A 15496-nucleotide genomic window follows, 5' to 3' on the forward strand; every position below is an offset into this window, starting at 1 on the left:
GAACAATATGGCTTCCGTGAGGGCAAGTCCACGGTGGACGCCGTACTGCGCGTCAGGACCCTCACGGAGTCAGCTGTGGAAACGCGGGAGGGTGGCGTTGGCTGTCGCTTTGGACGTGTCCAACGTTTTTAACACCCTCCCGTGGAAGGCAATCGGGGACGCGCTTAACACCCACCGCGTCCCCGAATACCTCGTGAGAGGTATTCGAGCCTACTTCGGTCACCGTAGGCTCGAATACAGGGACCAAGACGGCCGGGGTCACACCCGTCGCGTGTACTGCGGGGTTCCACAGGGCTCGGTGTTGGGCCCGCTGTTGTGGAACCTCAGGTACGATGGGGTCCTCCATACCGCCCTCCCTCTCGACTGCCGGGTCATCGGGTATGCCGACGATACCCTGCTGGTAGCCGAGGGGGACAACTGGGGGGAAGCCCTAAACAGGGCTAACAAAGGGGTGGCAGGCCTCGTGAGGGCCATAAGCCGGATTGGCCTGAGGGTGGCCCCCAGCAAGACCGAGGCGGTACTTCTACGACCGCTGGGCCGCTGGGGAGCCTCCCCTCATCTCCCGACTAGATGTGGACGGTACTGTTGTCCCAGTGAAGTCCCAGATTAAATACCTGGGGCTCCACATCGACGGCCGATGAAGCTTTGCGGGTCACTTTGACCGCCTGGTCCCGAGAGCGGAGAAGGCGGCGGCAGCGATTAGCCGCTTGCTGCTGAATTTTGGAGGGCCAGACGGTCGAGTGCGCCGCGTCTACGCGCACACCGTCCTTAGCATACTGATGTATGCAGCACCGGTGTGGGCGGGCGAGGCGATGGCCACTAGACGCATACAGGACGCGATGCGTCGCGTCCAGCGCAGGTTGGCCATTCGTCTCGTCCGATGCTATAGGACGCGGCGGCCACCATCCTGGCCGGACTACCCCCTTTGCATATGGTCGCCGATTCATACAGACGTCTGTATGACTGGAAATCCGCGGCACGCAGGGGAGGAGTTACCAAAATCCCGGCCAGGATACTGGGCACCTGGAAGCTCCAGGAGAAAAAGTCTCTCGAGCAGCGATGGATCGCGTCGCTGCACGAGCGCCCCCCAACATCCGGGGAGAGGACGATATCGGCCGTCCTGCCCTGTCTGGCAGAGTGGCTGGACAAGGCGTGGGGCAACAGTACATTCAGGATGACACAGGTGCTCTCCGGATATAGGCTCTGTTTGAAACATAGGCTCGGGTATCAACATCTAGCCCAATAGTAAATATATGATGAGCCCAAACAATAAAGCCTAAAAATCCAATTGCTATAAGAGCATAAATTATTCCTAAGGCACCAAAGGTTTCTTTTTTTCTTCTCTCATTTATGATAATATGGGAAATTAGCCCAAATCCTGGGAGAATAAGAATATAAACTTTGGGGTGACCAAAGAATCAAAATAAATGTTGATAAAGAATAGGATCACCCCCTCCTGACGGATTAAAAAATGAAGTATTTAAATTTCGGTCTGTTAAAAGTATTGTGATTGCTCCGGCTAAAATTGGGAGGGATAAAAGTAAGAGAATTGCTGTAATGAGAATTGATCAAACTAGAAAAGGTATTTTATCAGTTGCGAGATTTTTATGATGTATATTTAAGATTGTAGAAATAAAATTAATAGCCCCTAGAATAGAAGATATTCCGGCAATATGAAGAGAAAAAATTGTTAAATCTACTGAAGGACCATTGTGAAATGTATTAGAGGCTAAAGGGGGATAAATTGTTCATCCAGTCCCAGTTCCATCATTAATAAAATTACTTAATAAAAGTAGAGAGAGTGAGGGGGTAGAAGTCAAAAACTTATATTATTTATTCGAGGGTAGGCTATATCAGGTGAACCAAGTATTAGAGGGAAAAGAAAATTTCCAAATCCCCCAATTATAAATGGCATAACTATAAAGAAAATTATAATAAATGCGTGTCTAGTAACTATTGAATTATAAATTTGATCATTATTAATTAATGCATTAGATGATCCTAATTTTAAACGAATAATTATTCTTATAGAAGATCCGATTATCCCAGCCCAAATTGCAAATAAAAAATATAGAATGCCAATATCTTTGTGATTAGTTGAATAAAGTCACTTATTCATAGTATATTTTTATTGATAATAAAATTATTTACTAAGTTTAAGTGAGATAATAATAGATATCATGTCTGATTTAAGTAATAAATTATAAATTTATTTAAGAAAATTTTAATTTTCTGATATTACATTAAATGTGTTATAAAAATATAAATTTTTTATATATTTTATAGTTTAACTAATAAAAATATTAAATTGCAAATTTAAAGAAATTTTTAATAAAAAATTAAAATATTAAAATTTTTAAGATTTAAAAATTTTTAAAAATTTTATTGTGTAAACTTTGAAAATTTAAAGTTTATAAATTTAACTTAAAATCTTAATATTTAAAATTTATTGATTAAGTGGAGTGAAAATTATATATCTAATTTTAAAAAATTGTATACAAACTAAATTGAAATTATAATTAATGAAAAGATTAAGCTTAAAATTATGAAAAAAATAAATAATCTATATGAGTGAAAAAATTTATATATGTATATTGGTTTATTAAAAAGCTTAATTATAATTAAATAAAAATATATTATTAGATTTATTAAATTAATATAAACATAAATTAAAATGAAAGAATTTAAAATCATTAAAATAAAAATAAAGTAAAAATTTGAATTTAATAAAAAAATATAGATTATAGTTCATTTAAAAATAAAAAACGTTAGTGGGGGAATTCTGGCTAAATTAAAAATTAATATCAAACAAATTAAATTAAAATTAATTGAAGGAAAGTTATTACTTAAAGAAAATCTAAATGAAATTTTAAAATATATAAAAATTATAATAATAATTAATGGGATAAGTGTATAGAATATTAAATATGAAAATCAGATTAGGGTTTTAAAATAAATTAAAATTAATATTTATCCGGTCAATCGAAGAAAACATTTGGTTAATTGAAGAAAATCTTAATAAAATTTTAAAATTTATTGAATTAATTATTTTAAAGGCGGAGATAAATGCAGATGTTAAAATTATAAAATATAGTAAAAAAATTGGAGGGTTAATAAGTGAAATTATGTATAAAGGAATAATTTTTTGAATTGTTAAAAAAATAAATAATGAATATCAATCTAAAAAAATAGCTACAGAAGGGATTCATGAATGAAATGGGGGGATCCCTAATTTAATTATAATAGAGATAAAAAAATTGATTATAATAAAATTTATTTGTATATATATAAAATTATTAATAATTAAAGTTAACATTATTATTAAGGAAGCTAAAGCTTGAATGAGATAATATAAAAAAATAATTTTTTTATTTTTTAATTTAATTGATAAAAAACAAATGAATAAAAAATTATTAATTTCCATAATAATACAAATTATTAATAAATCGTATAAAAATAAAGAAATAAAAGAAAAATAAATTAAATAAGACATTAAAAAAAATTTTATGAATAAATTATGATGCATATAAATAAAATTAATTTTTTAGTTGTATTAAACTTTGAATAAATATTGAATATTAATATTATATTTTAATGTATTATAAAGCATAAAAATTTTTGAAATTTTTTGAGATAGTTTAAATCTATTAAATATAAAAAAATTAATTTAAATGAAAACATATATAAATTATGTATGATTTATTCTATCAAAATAATCCTTTTATCAGGCATATCATTAAATAAATTTTTAGTTATTAATAAAATTTAAATAGCAAAAATAATTAATTAAATAAGAGAAAGATAAAATTTCTATATTTAGGGTATGAACCTAAAAGCTTAGAGAATTAGCTTACTTACTTTAATTAAATAAATATAAATTAGTATAATATTTTTGAAAATTGACTATTAATCATTAGTTAAAATTAAATATGATAAGTAAATTTAATTTAAAAAAAGGTTATAAGTAAATTTAAATAAATAATTTAAATTAAATTTGTATTAGTAAAAATAATAAAAGAATTTATTAAAATTAAAGTAGTTATAAAGATTAATTAATAAATTAAATAATAAAATATTATAAATAAAATTATTATAAAAATTGATTTTTTAAAAATAATTAGTTATTATAGAATTAAAAAAGTATAATTAGTTAAAATAAAATTCAGAGGGAGAGAGTAATTTTATTTAAATTTAATAATTGACTATTTTAATTATATGTATTTATAAAAAAAAAATATATTATTAAAATTAAAATTAAAAAACTTATCCATAAATAAAATAATTAATAATAATTAAAAATCTTATTTATATAAATTTAAGGAGAGTATTTTATAGAAAGTAAAAAAAATTAAAAATTTAAGTTTTTATTTATATATACATTAATATTATTTAATAATTATTATTTAATGTTAATAAAATATTTTAATTATTTTTATAAATATATAATTAATTATATATATTTAAAATATTTAATTAACATTAATTATTTAATATTAATTAATTAAAACTTATTAATCATTATTTTTAATTTAAAATATTAAAAACCTAAAATATAGAAAAAAAAAATTATTTATTAATAAAATATTTTAATATATTTAAATAATTATTAATAATTAATAATAATGATAATAATATAAAAAAGGGGGGGGGAATATTATTTAATTTTTTTTTTTATGTATATTATAAATTAAATTTTATATTCATATTAAATTTAAATTTAAATTATTTTTATAATTTGTTTTTAATAATTAATAAATATAATTACAAAATTAATTTTTTTTTTAATTTATTTTATAATTTAAAGTATAAATAAAATTTTAAAAAATTATATAAAATTTAAATAATTTAATAATATATAAATTAGTATTTATAATAATTAATTAAATAAAAATTTATAATAGAAAATTATAATTTATTATTAATAAATAAAGTGCCAGCAATTGCGGTTTATACTTTAAATAAAAATAAATTTAAATAACTATATATAAATATAAAATATATAAATAAATAAATATATTTAACTAATTTATTTTTTTATGGTGAAATATGAATAGATATTAAAAGTTAAATAATTTTATTTAAATTAATAATAAAATTAAAAAAATTTATATAATAAATTAGGATTAGATACCCTATTATTTAAATGAAAATAAAATATAATTAAATATTAAATGTTAATTATTAAAAATAAAAAATTTGGCGGTATTTTATGATTTAGAGGAACTTGTTGATTAATTTGATAATCCACGAATAGAATTACTTAATTTAATTTTTATATATTGTTGTTGAAAAATTATATTAAAAGATTAATAATTTAAAAATTAATTATAATTATAATTCAAATCAAAATGTAGAATAGTTAAGATTTAAATGAGTTACATTTAATTTAATTAATTGAAATAAATTTTAAAAGTTTTATAAATATTGAATTTAATTGTAAAGTTAAAAAAATATTTAAATTGAATTTTAAATAAAATATGTACAAATTGCCCGTCATTTTCATTAATAAAAATTTATGGAAAAAGTCGTAACAAAGTAAATATATTGGAAAATGTATTTAGAATAAAAAAAAATTTTAGTTTAAATAAAAATTTTTCATTTACATTGAAAAGATTAATTAAAAATTTTTTAAATTTTATTATAATTAATAAATAAATTATTAATAATAAATAAATATAAGAAAAAATATTATAAATTATTAAATAAAATTATATTAAAAAAAAAAAAGTTTTAGTAAAAAATTTTAAAATAATTATTTTAATTTTAATGATAATGTAATGTAAATGAAAATAAAAAAATTTTTTTAGAGTAATTTTAGTTGAATGTACCTTTTGTATCAGGGTTTATTAAAAAAAATTATTGATAAATAAATTTCTCGAAAGAAAAAGAGTTAAATAAATAAATAAAATTTAATATAAAAAAATTATTTTTAATATTTATTTAGAGAAGATATTTTAATCAATTTTTTTGATATTTAATTTTTTTTTATATAAATTTAATTTAGATATAAATTTAAATATGTAAATTTTTATTAAAGTTTAAAATAATTTTTATTTACAATAAATATATTGATTTATATTAAAAATTTATGGGATAATCTATAAATTAATTTTAAAATTTAAAAAATTTATTAATATTATTTATAAAAATTTTATAAAAATGGTTTTAAAATTTAAAATTTTTTGAAAAAATTTAATAATTTATTTATTTTAGCATAGTTTAATTATAATTTTAAAATTAAAATAAATTTAATAAATTAAAAAAATATTTTTATTAATTTAAATTAAAAATTAATAATGATAAAATTAGTATTATTTATAAAATTTATTTTTAAAAATTTGATAATAATTAATAATTTATATTTAATTAAAGAATTAGGCAAAATAAATTTATTTAATATATTTAAATAAAATTAAGTCCACCTGTTTAATAAAAACATGGTTTTTAGAAAATAATTAAAGATTTGTTCTGCTCAATGATGTGTATTAAATAGCCGCAGTAATTTGACTGTGCTAACGTAGCATAATCATTTGTCTTTTAATTGGAGGCTGGAATGAAGGAATGGATGAGATTTAAGCTTTTTAAATTAAATAATAAAAATTTAAATTTTGAATAAAAATGTTCAAATAATATTATGGGACGATAAGACCCTATAGAATTTAATATAATTTTTATTAAAATACATTAGTTTTTAAATTTAGTATAAAATTATATTTAGTTGGGAGGATTAAAAAATTTTATAAACTTTTTTAATTTTATTTAATAGATAATCATATATTTATGAAAATATGAATAAGTTTTAAAAAAAATTATTGAAAAATTAATTACCTTAGGGATAACAGCGTAATATTTTTTTTAAGATCATATTATAAAAAATGATTGCGACCTCGATGTTGAATTAAAATAAAAATTAGATGGAAAAATTTAATTATTTAGTCTGTTCGACTATTAAAATTTTACATGATTTGAGTTTAGATCGGCGTAAGCCAGATCGGATTTTATCTATAATTAAAGTGTAAATAAATTTGTACGAAAGGACTTTTTATTTGAAATTTTTTTTAAATTAAAGAATAATATTAATTTTATAAAAATTGTAGATTACTTTGGCAGAATAGTGTAATAAATTTAGAATTTATAAATATATAAAAATAATTTATATAAGTAATAATTAAAAATATTTATTATTATTTAGTTTTAAATTTATTAAATTTATTAATTTTATTATTAATTTTATTGTTAGGGATTGCTTTTTTAACTTTATTAGAGCGGAAATTTTTAGGATATGTACAAATACGTAAAGGTCCTAATAAGGTCGGGTTAGTTGGTATTTTGCAACCTTTCAGCGATGCTATTAAATTATTAAATAAAGAATTATTTTATGTTTATAAATCTAATTATCGATTATTTTATTTGACTCCTTCAATGAGATTTGTAACTATATTATCTATATGATTATTATATCCGTTTGCTACTAATTTTTATTATTTAAATTATTCTATTTTATTAATAATTATTTTTATATCTATTGGCGGGTATTTCATTATTTTTATAGGATGGTCAGCAAATTCAATTTATTCAATAATAGGGTCTATGCGATCTGTTGCTCAAATATTATCTTATGAAGTAAGGTTTATTTTAATTATTTTAATTTTAATAATTATAAGAGAAAGATACTCTTTTTTGGATTTTTATAAATATCAAATTTATATTTGGTATTTAGTTAGTTTATATCCTTTATTTTTGTTATATTTTATTAGAATTTTGGCTGAGTTAAATCGTAGCCCTATAGATTTTATTGAGGGCGAATCAGAGTTAGTTTCGGGGTTTAATATTGAATATTTTAGGGGGGGATTTACATTAATTTTTTTATCTGAATATGGTATGATTATTTTTTTTAGATTTATTAGAATTATTTTATTTACTAATTTACTTTTATATTCTATGTTAATATTTGTTATAATTAATTTAATAAGATCTTTGATTATTTTTATGCGAGGATTATTACCTCGAATGCGGTATAAATAAAAATATATTATTAGATTTATTAAATTAATATAAACATAAATTAAAATGAAAGAATTTAAAATCATTAAAATAAAAATAAAGTAAAAATTTGAATTTAATAAAAAAATATAGATTATAGTTCATTTAAAAATAAAAAACGTTAGTGGGGGAATTCTGGCTAAATTAAAAATTAATAACAAACAAATTAAATTAAAATTAATTGAAGGAAAGTTATTACTTAAAGAAAATCTAAATGAAATTTTAAAATATATAAAAATTATAATAATAATTAATGGGATAAGTGTATAGAATATTAAATATGAAAATCAGATTAGGGTTTTAAAATAAATTAAAATTAATATTTATCCGGTCAATCGAAGAAAACATTTGGTTAATTGAAGAAAATCTTAATAAAATTTTAAAATTTATTGAATTAATTATTTTAAAGGCGGAGATAAATGCAGATGTTAAAATTATAAAATATAGTAAAAAAATTGGAGGGTTAATAAGTGAAATTATGTATAAAGGAATAATTTTTTGAATTGTTAAAAAAATAAATAATGAATATCAATCTAAAAAAATAGCTACAGAAGGGATTCATGAATGAAATGGGGGGATCCCTAATTTAATTATAATAGAGATAAAAAAATTGATTATAATAAAATTTATTTGTATATATATAAAATTATTAATAATTAAAGTTAACATTATTATTAAGGAAGCTAAAGCTTGAATGAGATAATATAAAAAAATAATTTTTTTATTTTTTAATTTAATTGATAAAAAACAAATGAATAAAAAATTATTAATTTCCATAATAATACAAATTATTAATAAATCGTATAAAAATAAAGAAATAAAAGAAAAATAAATTAAATAAGACATTAAAAAAAATTTTATGAATAAATTATGATGCATATAAATAAAATTAATTTTTTAGTTGTATTAAACTTTGAATAAATATTGAATATTAATATTATATTTTAATGTATTATAAAGCATAAAAATTTTTGAAATTTTTTGAGATAGTTTAAATCTATTAAATATAAAAAAATTAATTTAAATGAAAACATATATAAATTATGTATGATTTATTCTATCAAAATAATCCTTTTATCAGGCATATCATTAAATAAATTTTTAGTTATTAATAAAATTTAAATAGCAAAAATAATTAATTAAATAAGAGAAAGATAAAATTTCTATATTTAGGGTATGAACCTAAAAGCTTAGAGAATTAGCTTACTTACTTTAATTAAATAAATATAAATTAGTATAATATTTTTGAAAATTGACTATTAATCATTAGTTAAAATTAAATATGATAAGTAAATTTAATTTAAAAAAAGGTTATAAGTAAATTTAAATAAATAATTTAAATTAAATTTGTATTAGTAAAAATAATAAAAGAATTTATTAAAATTAAAGTAGTTATAAAGATTAATTAATAAATTAAATAATAAAATATTATAAATAAAATTATTATAAAAATTGATTTTTTAAAAATAATTAGTTATTATAGAATTAAAAAAGTATAATTAGTTAAAATAAAATTCAGAGGGAGAGAGTAATTTTATTTAAATTTAATAATTGACTCTTTTAATTATATGTATTTATAAAAAAAAAATATATTATTAAAATTAAAATTAAAAAACTTATCTATAAATAAAATAATTAATAATAATTAAAAATCTTATTTATATAAATTTAAGGAGAGTATTTTATAGAAAGTAAAAAAAATTAAAAATTTAAGTTTTTATTTATATATACATTAATATTATTTAATAATTATTATTTAATGTTAATAAAATATTTTAATTATTTTTATAAATATATAATTAATTATATATATTTAAAATATTTAATTAACATTAATTATTTAATATTAATTAATTAAAACTTATTAATCATTATTTTTAATTTAAAATATTAAAAACCTAAAATATAGAAAAAAAAAATTATTTATTAATAAAATATTTTAATATATTTAAATAATTATTAATAATTAATAATAATGATAATAATATAAAAAAGGGGGAGGGGAATATTATTTAATTTTTTTTTTTATGTATATTATAAATTAAATTTTATATTCATATTAAATTTAAATTTAAATTATTTTTATAATTTGTTTTTAATAATTAATAAATATAATTACAAAATTAATTTTTTTTTTAAATTTATTTTATAATTTAAAGTATAAATAAAATTTTAAAAAATTATATAAAATTTAAATAATTTAATAATATATAAATTAGTATTTATAATAATTAATTAAATAAAAATTTATAATAGAAAATTATAATTTATTATTAATAAATAAAGTGCCAGTAATTGCGGTTTATACTTTAAATAAAAATAAATTTAAATAATTATATATAAATATAAAATATATAAATAAATAAATATATTTAACTAATTTATTTTTTTATGGTGAAATATGAATAGATATTAAAAGTTAAATAATTTTATTTAAATTAATAATAAAATTAAAAAAATTTATATAATAAATTAGGATTAGATACCCTATTATTTAAATGAAAATAAAATATAATTAAATATTAAATGTTAATCATTAAAAATAAAAAATTTGGCGGTATTTTATGATTTAGAGGAACTTGTTGATTAATTTGATAATCCACGAATAGAATTACTTAATTTAATTTTTATATATTGTTGTTGAAAAATTATATTAAAAGATTAATAATTTAAAAATTAATTATAATTATAATTCAAATCAAAATGTAGAATAGTTAAGATTTAAATGAGTTACATTTAATTTAATTAATTGAAATAAATTTTAAAAGTTTTATAAATATTGAATTTAATTGTAAAGTTAAAAAAATATTTAAATTGAATTTTAAATAAAATATGTACAAATTGCCCGTCATTTTCATTAATAAAAATTTATGGAAAAAGTCGTAACAAAGTAAATATATTGGAAAATGTATTTAGAATAAAAAAAAATTTTAGTTTAAATAAAAATTTTTCATTTACATTGAAAAGATTAATTAAAAATTTTTTAAATTTTATTATAATTAATAAATAAATTATTAATAATAAATAAATATAAGAAAAAATATTATAAATTATTAAATAAAATTATATTAAAAAAAAAAAAGTTTTAGTAAAAAATTTTAAAATAATTATTTTAATTTTAATGATAATGTAATGTAAATGAAAATATAAAAATTTTTTTAGAGTAATTTTAGTTGAATGTACCTTTTGTATCAGGGTTTATTAAAAAAAATTATTGATAAATAAATTTCTCGAAAGAAAAAGAGTTAAATAAATAAATAAAATTTAATATAAAAAAATTATTTTTAATATTTATTTAGAGAAGATATTTTAATCAATTTTTTTGATATTTAATTTTTTTTTATATAAATTTAATTTAGATATAAATTTAAATATGTAAATTTTTATTAAAGTTTAAAATAATTTTTATTTACAATAAATATATTGATTTATATTAAAAATTTATGGGATAATCTATAAATTAATTTTAAAATTTAAAAAATTTATTAATATTATTTATAAAAATTTTATAAAAATGGTTTTAAAATTTAAAATTTTTTGAAAAAATTTAATAATTTATTTATTTTAGCATAGTTTAATTATAATTTTAAAATTAAAATAAATTTAATAAATTAAAAAAATATTTTTATTAATTTAAATTAAAAATTAATAATGATAAAATTAGTATTATTTATAAAATTTATTTTTAAAAATTTGATAATAATTAATAATTTATATTTAATTAAAGAATTAGGCAAAATAAATTTATTTAATATATTTAAATAAAATTAAGTCCACCTGTTTAATAAAAACATGGTTTTTAGAAAATAATTAAAGATTTGTTCTGCTCAATGATGTGTATTAAATAGCCGCAGTAATTTGACTGTGCTAACGTAGCATAATCATTTGTCTTTTAATTGGAGGCTGGAATGAAGGAATGGATGAGATTTAAGCTTTTTAAATTAAATAATAAAAATTTAAATTTTGAATAAAAATGTTCAAATAATATTATGGGACGATAAGACCCTATAGAATTTAATATAATTTTTATTAAAATACATTAGTTTTTAAATTTAGTATAAAATTATATTTAGTTGGGAGGATTAAAAAATTTTATAAACTTTTTTAATTTTATTTAATAGATAATCATATATTTATGAAAATATGAATAAGTTTTAAAAAAAATTATTGAAAAATTAATTACCTTAGGGATAACAGCGTAATATTTTTTTTAAGATCATATTATAAAAAATGATTGCGACCTCGATGTTGAATTAAAATAAAAATTAGATGGAAAAATTTAATTATTTAGTCTGTTCGACTATTAAAATTTTACATGATTTGAGTTTAGATCGGCGTAAGCCAGATCGGATTTTATCTATAATTAAAGTGTAAATAAATTTGTACGAAAGGACTTTTTATTTGAAATTTTTTTTAAATTAAAGAATAATATTAATTTTATAAAAATTGTAGATTACTTTGGCAGAATAGTGTAATAAATTTAGAATTTATAAATATATAAAAATAATTTATATAAGTAATAATTAAAAATATTTATTATTATTTAGTTTTAAATTTATTAAATTTATTAATTTTATTATTAATTTTATTGTTAGGGATTGCTTTTTTAACTTTATTAGAGCGGAAATTTTTAGGATATGTACAAATACGTAAAGGTCCTAATAAGGTCGGGTTAGTTGGTATTTTGCAACCTTTCAGCGATGCTATTAAATTATTAAATAAAGAATTATTTTATGTTTATAAATCTAATTATCGATTATTTTATTTGACTCCTTCAATGAGATTTGTAACTATATTATCTATATGATTATTATATCCGTTTGCTACTAATTTTTATTATTTAAATTATTCTATTTTATTAATAATTATTTTTATATCTATTGGCGGGTATTTCATTATTTTTATAGGATGGTCAGCAAATTCAATTTATTCAATAATAGGGTCTATGCGATCTGTTGCTCAAATATTATCTTATGAAGTAAGGTTTATTTTAATTATTTTAATTTTAATAATTATAAGAGTGTTACGTCCCGCCGCTGTCACCAGTTGTTACGTCCTCTGCGTTCGCGAGCGAGGTGCGGTTACGATGGTTGGTGTACGCGGATCGCGGTGGCCGAGCGGTAAACCTGTCACGATCAGCGTAGCGGTGCACCGGAAACTAGAGGTCGGGACGTAATAGATAATAGGGAGGATGTGAAGTGAGTAGACAATGAATGCAGATTGTTTACGTATACTGATTTTTATGTATTTATCATTATTTTATAATAAACATATATGTACAGTTATATTATATTTTTCAAGACGATTAGACAATTAAATCACGGACGGTTATCAGGAGGCGAATTGATAGGTGCTTCAGCGGACGACAGGATGCATACTCGCCCGAAGAAAGCCTGGGAGGAAATGATCCTCGGTTGCGTAATCCCGAAGTCTATCAACGGCGGGGGCACGGGCCACGGACGGTATTCGATAGGCGGTAAGGGCCTATGTGAGGAAGCGACGACCCCGCTACTGGATGCCGGTGGAGTGACGGCGTCGTGTAGCTGGTCAGGGGTTGATGACTCCGATGTATGGGTTCCCGGTGGAGGGTAAGTGAAATACCCGACGGATGCTGGGCTCTGACTACCTGGTGGCGACGCAGCTGTTCGGACCGGCAGGTAGGAGCCGCCTTGGTATAGTGACCGGATGAGGCGCTTCAATTGGTGAGCACGCCCTGCTCGACGTGACCGACCCATGACGCAGCTAAGAAGGTAAGCGAAATCATAATCGACGCCATAGTTGAATACGCGGAGGGGTATAGACTGGGGTTAGTAATAGTAACGCGAGTGATGAAAAGGAAAAAGAAAAAGAAAAGTGAAGAAAAAAAAACATGCGTTAAAGTAAATTGGTAAACGAGTTGACTTGACCTTATCTGACGGGTTGCGGGGACAGGGTGAGCCTTAATGAGTTTACTTTAATTTAATATTTATTCTATATTTTAGATCAAGAAGAGCGATCGGAGGAATTGTGAGAGACGCCCTGACAGAGGCGCGGTTCGTGGACTGAGAGGAGGCAGATCGCCCTGACAGAGGCGCGCTGCACGCTAGGAGGCGGAATGCCCTGAAAGAGGCGCTCCTCGGAGAAGAGAGTCGTTCGCCCTGAGAGAGGCGTGCGACCTAGAGAGGGGTAGTCCGGCTCTGAAGGAGGCGCACTACGAAGGATGAAGGCAGAGCCGCCCTGAATGAGGCGCACTGCTAGAAGGGACGTAGAATCGCCCTGAAAGAGGCACACTACGTAGGAAGGATGTAGGTCGCCCTGGAGGAGGCGCCCTACGGTGTAGGTAAGAATGGTTATCGCTCTCTGTCTAATGACATTCCCTATGAAGACGTCCGAATAAAATATTAATCTCTTCGATTATAAGTTACAGATATCTGAGGCTCTGGGTATGTCAAGGCGGACGTCGCGGACCTTGCCACTGGTGAGCGGATAAGGGAAAAGAAAAGAAAAAAAAAGAAAGAAAGAAAAGAGAAAAAAAAAAAATATATATAGGAAGAAGCTATAGGGAATACAAGAACGCCCTGGAGGAGGCGCGCGTCGCCGCAGGATGAAAGAGAGAGCCCGAAGTAGGCTTGAAGGAAGGATGACCTCGTCAGATAAGTAGCACTAATTTGCCCGATAATTTCAATATTAAAATTAGAATAGAAAGCTTGTCTTTATATTTACAGGTATAGACGCGAGAGGTTAACGGCGAGAAGAATTGACACCGAAAAGATGACCGACGCCCGGAATGGACAGGGGCCGCGAACTGACACAAGTATGTATATTTCGAGTAATTACACGTAAACAATATGATTAATGATTACACGAATATATCTTAATAATTACGACAACGTACTCACTTCACTAAATTGTTATGTGTTACAGGAACCACTGGGAAGCACACTGTAACGCGGGTGTACACAAGAATGTGGATCTACAATATTAGTATTACAACATTAGTTAATAGAACTTTCCTTCGACTATGATTTCACGCACAGACTAGTTTCGGACGCGTAAACGATATTATAGATAGGCGGCATTAACAATTGCATGGAGAGGAAAAGATAATACGCTTATATTGTTGATAGAAGTAATTCACTGCAAACGAAAATTTAGATAAAATATCCTTAAAAGTGATAGATAGAATTCGATATGTATTGTGAGCGCCGTGGAAATCGATAAAGAGAAAGGAAATATAATAGTAACAGTGGATACAAATAATCAAGAATAGATTTATACGACAGTAAACGTAAGAACTGAAGGCTAATTAATAGTATTCGCGATATGCTAGTCTCGAAGTCTCTCTGAATTAATGATTTTGTGTGAATAATATCGTAATGAACTAGAAACCACTGATTCGAAGATATAATATTAATTACACTGCGCGAAAACTTGCGAGAGCGTATGTATGATTGAATGTTATAAGGATAACCGA

General features: G+C 22.9%; 2 pseudogenes; one reads left to right on the top strand and one right to left on the bottom strand.

Moving 5' to 3' along the window:
- Positions 1 to 1347: 1347 nt before the first annotated feature.
- On the bottom strand, positions 1348 to 2095 carry LOC140674203 (cytochrome c oxidase subunit 1-like; annotated as a pseudogene).
- A 5072-nt stretch (positions 2096 to 7167) lies between these two features.
- The window catches only part of LOC140674208 (uncharacterized), a 48069-nt pseudogene continuing 39740 nt past the window's right edge, over positions 7168 to 15496 (top strand).

Source organism: Anoplolepis gracilipes, chromosome 2 (genome assembly GCF_047496725.1).
Source record: "Anoplolepis gracilipes chromosome 2, ASM4749672v1, whole genome shotgun sequence".
Classification (NCBI taxonomy): domain Eukaryota; kingdom Metazoa; phylum Arthropoda; class Insecta; order Hymenoptera; family Formicidae; genus Anoplolepis; species Anoplolepis gracilipes.